Consider the following 11917-nt stretch of genomic DNA (forward strand, 5'->3'; position numbering starts at 1 on the left):
TTACATTCCCACCAACAGTGTACAAGGATTCCCTTTTCTCCACATCCTTGCCAACATTTGTTATTTGTGGTCTTTTTGATGATAGCCATTCCGACAGGTATGAAAATCGTGGTTTTGATCTGCATTTCTCTGATGATTAGCAGTGTTGAGTATATTTTCACATGGCTGTTGGCCATCTGTATATCTTCTTTGGAAGAATATCTATTCATGTCTTCTGCCCATTTTTAAATTGGGGTTTTTTTTGATATTGAGTTGTATGAGCTGTTTGTATATTTTGGATATTAACCTCTTATCGGTCATACCATTTGTAAATATTTTCTCCCATTCATTAGGTTGTCTTTTTGTTTTGTCGATGGTTTCCTTTGCTGTGCAAAAGTTTGTAAGCTTAGTTAGGTCCCATTTGCTTATTTTTGCTTTTGTTTCTTTTGCCTTAGGAGACATCTTAAAAAATATCAGTACGATTTTTTTTTAAAGCATTTATTTATTTATTTTTATTTGGTTGCGCCCGGTCTTAGTTGCGGCTCACGGGCTCCTTAGTTGTGGCATGCGAACTCTTAGTTGCGGCATGCATGTGGGATCTAGTTCCCTGACCAGGGATTGAACCCGGGCCCCCCACATTGGGAGCACAGTCTTAACCACTGTGCCACCAGGGAAGTCCCTCACTTATGATACATGCCAAAGAGTGTTCTGCTTTGTTCTTTTGTAGGAGCTCTATGGTTTCAGGTCTGAAATGACAGTTTTGAATGGATCAGCCTTAGGTTCTGAAATGGTTGTTTTTAAAAGGGGGGATTAAAAAAGCACACAGATTGAGTTGTTTCCATACTCTAGCAAAGTTAAACATCTATTCCCAGTAGTACAAGAGACTCCACCACAACTCAGAGAAAAAGTCTCTACAGACTGCAGCCTCTCTATTTTGTGCGTGTGTGTGAAGTTTTTTAGATCAGGCCATGAGCCAACACCTGCCTCAATCACTGGAGCCTAAAGTCACTTCTTTATCACTGCTTACCCATGGAGCTAAGGGGATTGATTATAAACAGGGTGAAAAGAAGCCACCAGAACGACTAAGACAGCAGTATAACCCTGGTAAAATCATTTTGGAGTTGTACCAGAGATTGGCCTGGTTTCTGTCAATTCAGTTTTAGGACACAGTAACACCCGTATGTGACCCTGAGCACAGTCCAGACTGTGCCTGTATTACTGCCTCACTTTTCCTCTGCCTGGCATTCAGAGCTACTTCACCTACTAGACTGCAGGCCTCTAGAGCAGGGTTTTTCTTTTTTCTCTTTTTTTTCAGTAGTAATGATTTTGTGTATTTCATTCTATCTTTTTATTTTTTTATTACTTTTTTAAACATCTTTATTGGTATAATGCAGGGCTTTTCTTGTTTGTTTCTTTTAAAATAGTTGGAATATGGGAATTCCCTGGCAGTCCAGTGGTTAAGACTCCGTGCTTCCACTGCAGGGGCCTGGGTTCGATCCCTGGTTGGGGAACTAAGATCCCACAAGCCACATGGCATGACCAGAAAAAAAAATAGTCAAAATAACACAACATATAATTACTACATATATTACTTTACCCATTAACTTCATACTCTCTTTAAAAACTTACAGGAAGCATAATTTTATTATTATTATTTTTTATTTTTTATTTTTTTTGCAGTACGCGGGCCTCTCACTGTCGTGGCCTAGACCGTTGCGGAGCACAGGCTCCGGATGCGCAGGCCCAGCGGCCATGGCTCACGGGCCCAGCTGCTCTGCGGCATGTGGGATCTTCCCGGACCAGGGCACGAACCCATGTCCCCTGCATCGGCAGGCGGACTCCCAACCACTGCACCACCAGGGAAGCACTAGGAAACATAATTTTAAATTTCTGCATGACAGTCCATCTTATGACTGGATTGTAATTCATATAATCATTCCCCTTATTACTGGACATTTAGGTTGGTTCAATTTTTCAGTACTGTAAATAATTCTGGGCTCTGGATAGAGATGGTACATTGAACATCTATAAATTTCACTTCCTTCCAAAACCCCACAAAAACTTCGGAAAAGAAATTTTTAAAAGGCAACAACTTTCAAGGATGGAGAGACAGAAGGGACATGAGCAACATATTTTTGATAGTTATAAATGAGAAATGACTGAACTAGACCAGGGACCCCCAAATCTTAAGCCAGTTCTGGGGAAAGCTGAAAACTAACCCAACTGACACTGCAGAGTACTCAAAAAACTCCAGATTTAACAGTGCCAGAACCTCTAGAACCAGGTGAAATGAGAGAATACTAAGAAACCAGGCTGATGGAAAGCTGTCTCAGAAAAGATGTCCAAACCCCTCTCTCCCCATGCTGCTGGATAACCGGCCCACCCTGGCACTATCTAGAGTGGTGAGAAAGACAGGAGGAAGGTACAACTGAGGTCCTCTGGAGAAGACCTGAAGCTCAGGTAAAAGTTTAAACAGTTACTGAAAAGAGGATGTACATATGCATTCCAAAGGCTAAATGCTGAGACCTCCTCCCTCTCATCCTCCATTTAGTTTCCAGAACGCTGGCAACCAAGCCTTTACCTTCCAGGATACTGAAAGATTCCTCTGAGTAATGTGAACACCCTAGAACAAAGTCCCAAAGATGTTGACATGGGCTTCCTCTACAAAGGTGTAGGGAGATCACTGCAGGGAAGCAGAAAGACCGTACAGCCTCACCTTGACCAGCTCCCTAATTGTTAACAGGAGGAGACAATCATAATAGCAGCTCAACCAAACAACCAAAAGAAGACAATATGGAGGAGACAGACGATGCAAAAGGAAAAAAACTAAAAAAGAAAATAAAACACAATCATTAAAACCTTCAGAGATATAAGAAGATTTTGCATCTGAAAAATAAGTACAAGAAGTTATACAAAGCAGAAACTAAGAACAACAAAAAAAGAGGTCTTAAAGATATGATTGTAGAAATAAAAAACAGAATACATGGGTTCAGCAAAAAAGATGAATAGATGGAAAATACATTTTTTTTTCCTAATTAGAGGACCACTGTAGGAGTTCTAATAACCAAATATGGAGAGTTCTAGAAAAATTAAAAACCAAGGGGAGGGGACTTCCCTGGTGGCACAGTGGTTAAGAATCCGCCTGCCAATGCAGGAGATTCGGGTTCGAGCCCTGGTCTGGGAAAATCCCACATGCTGTGGAACAACTAAGCCCATGTGCCACAACTACTGAGGCTGCGCTCTAGAACCTGTGAGCCACAACTACTGAGCCTGCATGCCACAACTACTGAAGCCCACGCACCTAGAGCCTGTGCTCCACAACGAGAAGCCACTGCAATGAGAAGCCTGCACACCGCAACGAAGAGTACCCCCCACTCGCCGCAACTAGAGAAAGCCCGTGCACAGCAATGAAGACCCAATGCAGCCAAAAATCAATCAATCAATAAATTAATTAAATTAAATAACTATAATAAAAACCAAGGGGAGGAAATCACCAATGAAATAATTCAAGACAATTTCTCAACACGGAAGACTTTCTGGTCGAAAGGGTCCTCATCAAGTGCCCCATACAATGAATGGCTATAAGATACACATCATTAGGAAATTACAAAAAATGAAAATAAAGAGATAATTCTTCAACTTTTCTGAAAATGAAAATATCAGTCACATATGTCATGTAAACAGTATAAGGAATTAGAAAGTCTTCTCAATAGCTTCTAGAGGCTATAAGTCAAAAAGTGATGTCTTTCAAATCATGAAGAAAAAGTTAACTCCAACCTAGAATCTGATACCCATTTAAACTATTACACCTATGCAGCAATCTGAAAGAACAAAGGGTTTAGGTAGAAGAAAAATAGAAGTAGATAGATCTCCAGAAGAAAAAAAAAAAAACCTGCATTTAAACTAATAAGACTACCTGATATGATTTACCCTATGAAAAGCCAAAGGCTATTGGAAAGTGTGGGAAGAATTAGGAATAGGTAAAAGAAAAGTAACCAAATGAAAAAAGGTAAAAATTAAACAGAGGGGGAGAATTCCCTGGTGTCCAGTGGTTAGGATTCCATGCTTCCACTGCAGGGGGCACAGGTTCAATCCCTGGTGGGGGAACTAAATCCTGCATGCTGCACTGCATGGCCAAAAAAAAAAAAAAAAACCACCAAAAGGGGAAAAAAACTAACCAGAGGAAAAATAAAATTAAAGGAAACAATGACATTCAATGACAATGCTCTGCTGTGAATAATGTTTGCCTAAGAATAATATGAACACTGAATACTGATTTAACCAAGTGATTTAACCAAATGGTTTTTAAACTAAATTAGGAAAAATAGAGAAGAAATGGTGGTGCAAGAGAGCTAAATCTTCATTTACATTATCAAAAATAGGCAATGTCAAAAATGGATGCATTAAAAGATAATATTTTAGATATTATTTAAATATCTAATTAGATATTATCTAAATATCTAGGTATTTCTGGTTTAGAAACACAGAGGTTCATAAATTTCAGAAGAATCAAATTTTAGTTGTTTTTAGAGTGGAAAGTGTCTCTGTCTGAAGGGGACCTGGAGAACAGGAAGAAGTAGGCAAAGAACTTAGTTTAGAAACCTAAAAGGACTATTTGATTTTCTAAACGAAGTATATGTGTTATTTGGATACAAATTTTAAAAACATGCTGCAAAATATCTGTACTTTGTGTCTCTCATGTTCAGTTTTAAACAAAGGCCCCAGAACAGCACTCAGGTAACTATCTTTATCAGGTGAGTACTTAAACTTAGAAGCCAACTGAGGGATCATATTTTTATATTTCAGGCCCTGGTCAGATTGCTGAGGGTCAGGAAGTGACTAAGTACAGATGGACAAGGATTTGTTCTAAAAGAGAAGCAGCAGGAACTGCTTTTACAAGACAGGTAAACATGAGTGTGAAGATCACTAGAAATCCTCAGAATAGCTAGATCTGGAAACTAGGAAGAACCAGAACACACCATACCCTGAAACTGAAATGCAAGCAATCAGCAGCACATACAGGAATAGCAGCTGTTTGCAGATATATTCTAGTTTACAGCAATCGATTCTCAAAGACACTAGTAGGGGACCTTTAAAAATACCCACATCCAATCCAGATGAAGCATTCATTATATAATAAATGAGAGACGGATCTATTAAAACGGTTCAAAACTCCCAAATTCAGGTACTGCAAAGAAAAATAGCTACTTAAGAGAAAAACATCCTGGTTATTTCAACGCCCTCAAGAACCTAGTTTTCAAATTGAAACTAAACCAATCAGAATTAAACCTTAATTCTCGTTTTTCACCGTACACAAAATCAGGAAAAAACCAAATAAAATTAACATTCATTTCACTGCCACAAACTAAACGGGTCTTCTTGCTTTGAAAAAACACCGCGGAGCGGAAGTTAATCATCCCTTTGCCCAAAAGCGTAAAACTCACACTCTCCACCCTCATACCTCACACTAATATAAGACCCCATTAACTTGGACTCTACCTGCCTAGGAGGAGACGTGGGTACATTCTAATCTCAGCGCCCTCTCTAAGAAATCACCGATTTTTAATGATCACAGGCAAAGTACGAAAAGAAATCTCCCCAGAAACAGAAAAACTGAGACAAATTTTTTCTCAGAACACTACCCCTAACGTGCCAGAAACTACCCAACCCATAGAATAAAAACTTACGATATGAAACTTCCTTTAATAAACAAAAGAAACAGGGGAGAGCGCGAACGCAGTCCCCCACTACCACAAATTATGCAGTCGAGTTTCCCACATTTGGGGAAATCGCAGGGGTCAGCACATCCGGAGTGCAATGGATAAGCCTCGCCCTGGGAAAACCACCTTCGTGATCATGGTGTCTCCCCTGCCAGGTAAGTATGAGTTGCTAGCATTCGCTGGTACCTCACCCTCAGATTCAAATCACTCTAAAGATGGGGTCACTTTTCTCATGCACTTTACAACCCAACCCCCACTGCTGGAATACAGTTTCCAAACTATAATTACCATGCAGCAATATTTTGTATATCTAGATATTGCCAAATCTTAGGAAATACAATGCCTAGTGTAAGAACTACCGGCAGTCACTGCTCTTATCTACATGTTCCACACCCCTTTTGCTGATCTCATTCACTGCGTCCTTTTCCTGGTATAGTTAGTGGAATGAAAAAGGCAAAGACGCTCTACGGATATAAAGGTAACAAATTCGTTCCTTCCTTCAAGGGCTTGGAGCTAATGACGTCGCTGTGATTCTGGCGCAGTTCAGCAAGCCGATATTCACGTAACAGAAAGAGCAAGTCTGAAAAGATGAAATTTGGCAAAAGTACATTAAAAAATTCAGTCCAGGAAGTGCTAAAAATAGGCTGTCAGTTCAAAGCTTCAAGCAAAAGTACAAAATATGCTCTTTCAAATATGCAGCATATGATCACCCTCACTTGCAAGAGCAGTTACACAAACACTAATTCTAAACCAAGTAAGTGGAAAACTCACAAAACGCTCCCTCCTACAGCAGGTATTTGGATAAGCCGTAGGGGGTCTGTTCAGCTGGAGTGTGATGACCCTCACCGTTGGAAATCACTTTTGTGATCAAGAGTGTCTCCTCTCCTAAGCAAGACTAAGTTGTGTTTCGATTTATCCTTAAACCCTGTTGTGCCCAACATTACAAGCACAGGGTCATTCGTTTGCTTTTTCATGGGTGTCTGAAATCCAAAACAAGACTACTGAAGAATCAATCTATCCTACAAGAAACTCTGGGGACTTCCCTGGTTGCACAGTGGTTGGGAACCCGCCTGCCAATGCAGGGGACAAGGGTTTGATCCCTGGTCCAGGAAGATCCCACATGCTGCAGAGCAACTAAGCCCGTGCACCCCAACTACTGAGCCTGCGCTCTAGAGCCCCTGAGCCACAACTACTGAGCCCACGTGCCACAACTGCTGAGCCCGCAGCCACAACTACTGAAGTCCGCACACCTAGAGCCCGTGCTCTGCAACAAGAGAAGCCACCGCAGTGAGAAGCACGTGCACCGCAATGAAGAGTAGCTCCTGCCCGCTGCAACTAGAGAAAGCCCACACACAGCAACGAAGACCCAACGCAACCAAAAATAAATAAATAAAATAAATTAAAAAAAAAAAAAGAAACTCCTGGGCCCTCCTACACTATATTAGCCACTTCAAAAAGGGCAAATCCCGTCTCAGGTAGTGGTTAATGTATCACATATTCCACATCCACTTAATCAATATTATCATTCTTCTTAATCTCTCCTTCCTGCGTCAGTGTATATTAGAATTGGAGTTTCCAAGTTTAACTGTTCTTCAGTTGTCTCTCCAAAATCACACTAGAACTACCCTACTTCTCAAGTCTTTTTATCCTACAGAAGGACTCTTCTGGTATTCTCTCCTCCATCAAAATAAATTAACCAGAGTTTTATATCTTTTTTTTTTTTTCCCACCTGCGCCACACAGCTTTTGCAGGATCTTAGTTCCTCCACCAGGGGTGGATCCTGGGCCCACCGCAGTGAAAGCACTGGGTCCTAACCACTGGACCACCAGGGAATTCCCAAGTTTTGTATCTTTAAAACAGAAAGAAATAACACTATTTGTAAAAATTATCTTATTAAAAACCAGCAAGCAATAACTGAGAACACATAGGTATCTGAGATGGAGAGAGAAAAAAATACTGGGGTGGGTGGAAGAAGGAGGTCATGATGTGAACTGCAGCTATTCCTGAAGTCTGTCTACCAGTTTGATTTTTATAAACTCTCTCCTCCAAAGAAAGTATTATGTAACATATATACTCATATACACATATACATAAACATACATGCATATGTAATCTAGAAACAAAATATCTGCATTTTGTTTTGTGAAATAGAAGTTAGACATCTTGAAATCTGGTTGGGAACCACATACATAAGGGAAAAAAGTGGTATCTATGAAGTAGACTACTGTTATCACCAAACAACTCTTAAATTCAAAATGCCATTTTCAGAAGATCTGTGAGTAGCAGTGCTTTCTTTTTATTTATAAAGTATAGTTGATTTACAATATTGTGTTAGGTTTGGGTGTAGAACAAAGTGATTCAGTGTATATATATATATATATATATATATATATATATATACACACACACACATATATATTTTTTAGATTCTTTTCACCATAGGTTATTACAAGATATTGAATTTAGTAACCTGTGTTATATAGTAAGTCTTTATTGCTTATCTATTTTATGTATAGTAGTTTGTATATGTTAATCCCATATTACTAATTTTTCCCTCCCCCTGCCTCCTTTCCCCTTTGGTAACCATAAGTTTTCTATGACTGTGAGTCTGTTTCTGTTTTTTACATAGATTCATTTGTATTATTTTTTAGATTCTGTATTGTGATATCATATTGTATTTGTCTTTCTCTGTCTGACTTACTTCACGTAGTATATTCTCCAGGTCCATCCATGTTGTTGCAAAAGGCAATAATTTCATTCTTTTTTATGGCTGAGTAATATTCCATTATATACATACATACACACACACACACACACACACACACATATACACACTGACCACATCTTAAACCAGTCATCTGTTGATGGGCACTTGGGTTGTTTCCATGTCTTTGCTATTGTAATAGTGCTAGCAGTGCTATTTTATTTTACTTTTCATTTCATTTCATTTCATTTCATTTCATTTTTTGGCTGCTCGGCTTGTGGGATGTTACTTCCCTGACCATGGAACAAACCCAAGCCCTTGGTGCAGTGAAAGTAACCACTGGACCACCAGGGAATTCCCTAGCAGCACTTTCTTAAATAACAAGAGTCCTTCCCAAGGCTAGTTTCAGTGTTTCATGAGAACTTCATTGTTACTGACCTAGTTATCAAAATGTCTGTCCAAGACAGTCTGTCTTAGGGCAAAAGGTGACTGTCCATTCTCTTGTAGCTCAAGCACATTAAAACATTAATGCTACAATCCTCACAGAAGCCCTGCAGAGCTTAACATCCTTTGAGGAGAGCCACAACATTTCTTTGATGAGAAAAATATAAGGAAATACATGCGTTTATGTTAAATACTAACATAAGTTAGCATAGAAAAAGTAGAGAAGCTTCTTAGTTCATTTTACAAAGGTTGCAAAACTCTGCTGCCAGAAAGAGTATTATAGATGTAATCATCTCACAGATTAATCTTACTTATGAACAAAAATGCAAATCTCTTAACTAAGCCTATAAAATCTTTATGACCCGAATCTAATAGAATATTAAAAGAACATACACAATAACTAAGTAGGTTTTATACCAGGAATATAGGACCTACGTACATAAAAGTATATGATAGGGACTTCCCCAGGTGGTCCAGTGGTCAAGAATCCGAGCTTCCACTGCAGGGGTTCGGGTTCGGGGAACTCAGATCCCTCATACTTTGCAGCGCGGCCAAAAAAAAAAAAAGTATATGATAAAGGTAGCATTTCATATAGGTAGGGGAAAACATCAATTACCTAATAAAGAATACTTAGAAAATTGGCTCACCACTGGAAAGGAAAAAAAAAATGCTTCCTTCCTTCCTCCTACTTTACATTTTAAAAAATCAGATAGATTAAAATATTCAAATTAAATCATAAACCATATGTAGGAAAAATACAGATGATTATGCTTATAATAATTTTGAAGAAAAGAAAGACTTTTTTTTGGCTGAGCCTAATGGCTTGCAGGATCTTAGTTCCCTGCACCCCCTGCAGTGGAAGCCCAGAGTCCTAACCACTGGACCACCAGGGAATTCCCAAGAAAAGACTTTCTATGCATGTTACCAAAGTAAGAATTAAATGTAAGTTTGCATATACATAACCTCAATAAAATAGAAAACTTCATAAAGTTTAAATACACATGACAAAGTGGGAAGATATATGCAGTATACAGATTAGGTAAATAGCCTGTATGATACAATATGCATGTGAGAGAGAGTTGGCAGCATATGGATTTTGGTTTTTTGTGTTTTTTTCTTTTTGGCTGTGTTGGGTCTTTGTTGCTGCGCGCGGGCTTTCCTCTGGTTGCGGCGAGTGGGGGCTACTCTTCGTTGTGGTGCGCGGGCTTCTCATGCAGTGGCTTCTCTTGTTGTGGAGCACAGGCTCTAGGCACGTGGGCTTCAGTAGTTGTGGTGTGTGGGCTCAGTAGTTGTGGCTCGCGGGCTCTAGAGTGCAGGCTCAGTAGTTGTGGCACACGGGCTTCGTTGCTCTGTGGCATGTGGGATCTCCCCGGCCCAAAGCTCGAACCCGTGTCCCCTGCCTTGGCAGGTGGATTCTTAACCACTGAGCCACCAGGGAAGCCCTTCTGTGTTTTTTTTAAATTTATTTTTGGCTGCATCAGGTCTTCATTGCTGTGCATGGGCTTTCTCTAGTTGTGGCGAGCAGAGGCTACTCTTCATTGTGGTGTGAGGGCTTCTCATTGCGGTGGCTTCTCTTGTTGCAGAGGGCGGGCTCTAGGTGCACAGGCTTCAGTATTTGTGGCACAAGGGCTCAGTAGTTGTGGCACGTGGGCTCTAGAGCACAGGCTCAGTAGTTGTGGTGCATGGGCTTAGTTGCTCCACAGCATGTGGGATCTTCCTGGACCAGGGCTCGAACCCATGTACCCTGCCTTGACAGGCAGATCCTTAACCACTGCTCCACCACAGAAGTCCCTGGATTTCGGGTTTTAACATCAGACAAAACTGAGCAGAATGCTTGGCCTTTCGTAATAAACATTAGTTATTGTTTCTAATAATAAAAACATAGACCTATTACAAATACATATTTTAATTAAAAGTAGCCTAGTTAGAGACTTCCCTGGTGGTCCACTGAATTGCCAGAGAATTCCCAAAGATGGTAAATTTTACGTTATGTGTATCTTGCCACTATTAAAAATTAAAAGTGGGCAAATGATATAATGAGACAGTTACAATGATAAAATACACTTGGCTAATAAAATTATTATATGAAAAGACTTTTAACCTCTCTTAGTCATAAAAGATAATAATAACCATTTAAAGTCAATTATACCTCAATTTTAAAAACTCACCATTTAAAGACTGCTAAAGGCCAGTGCTAGGGTGGAGGCAGGAAAACCAGTCCTCATACACTGTTAGTAGGAGTGTAAGTCGTGCAAACATTTGGCAATGAGATTCAAAATGGGGAATTCCTTGGTGGTCCAGTGGTTAGGACTTAACGCTTTCACTGCCGTGGCCCAGGGTTCAATCCCTGGTCAGGGACCTAAGATCCTGCAAGCCATGCGGCCTAGCCAAAAAATAAAAAAAAGATTCAAAATGAAAATGTGCATACTTTTTGACCTAGGAATTCTACTACCAGAAATGTATTGAGAGAGAGACAGAGAGAGAGCATGCGCTTGAGAGTAACCACAAGGGCACACATGGGCATCCTCGAAAAAGCGAGCTCCAGAGCACACAGCACCTCATCACAGCAAAAAACTGGAAATAATTCAACTGTCTTTATAGGCTACTGATTAGAAAGATGGGCCTTAGGACTGAATAATATCCAGCCATTAAACTTAATTTTAAAATAGTTTTTAATCATATGGAGAAAGTTTTTGACAAAATATTAAGTGAAAAACAAGATATATACATTTCTTCACAATTTGATCACAACTATCATAACTCAAATAAATGCATTATATGAAGTTATAAGAAGATTAAAATAAACCAAAATGTTAACACTATTATCTCTGAGTGAAACTGAGTCCCCTTAAAACTGAGTTCCTCTGCTGAGTTTATGATTAACCTCTCAATTCAGAACTTTATTCCCTTTCTTGTCCTCCACCTGTTTCCCCTCAAGACTGTGGGGTAGCAAAGAAAAGGGAGGGATTGTAACTGAGCAGGACCCTATGGGGCCTTGCCAGGACAGAACCCCTGTCCCCATGTCCTCTGCCTGCCTTTTGTTTGTAGAAAAACTTTAGCCTCCTAGGCC

General features: G+C 39.8%; 1 long non-coding RNA gene and 1 other non-coding gene across 2 annotated transcripts; both read right to left on the reverse strand.

The window, feature by feature from the left end:
• Positions 1-1619: 1619 nt before the first annotated feature.
• Positions 1620-5847, reverse strand: LOC141277323 (uncharacterized). The gene is made up of 2 exons (XR_012328499.1): positions 5667-5847; positions 1620-1846 (listed from the first exon to the last, which is right to left on the reverse strand). It is a non-coding gene; the product is annotated as an uncharacterized lncRNA (long non-coding RNA).
• LOC117309909 (U1 spliceosomal RNA) lies at positions 5699-5862 on the reverse strand. The gene has a single exon (XR_004524195.1). It is a non-coding gene; the product is annotated as a U1 spliceosomal RNA (small nuclear RNA).
• Positions 5863-11917: the final 6055 nt, after the last annotated feature.

Source organism: Tursiops truncatus, chromosome 20, assembly GCF_011762595.2.
Source record: "Tursiops truncatus isolate mTurTru1 chromosome 20, mTurTru1.mat.Y, whole genome shotgun sequence".
In the NCBI taxonomy this organism is placed as follows: Eukaryota; Metazoa; Chordata; class Mammalia; order Artiodactyla; family Delphinidae; genus Tursiops; species Tursiops truncatus.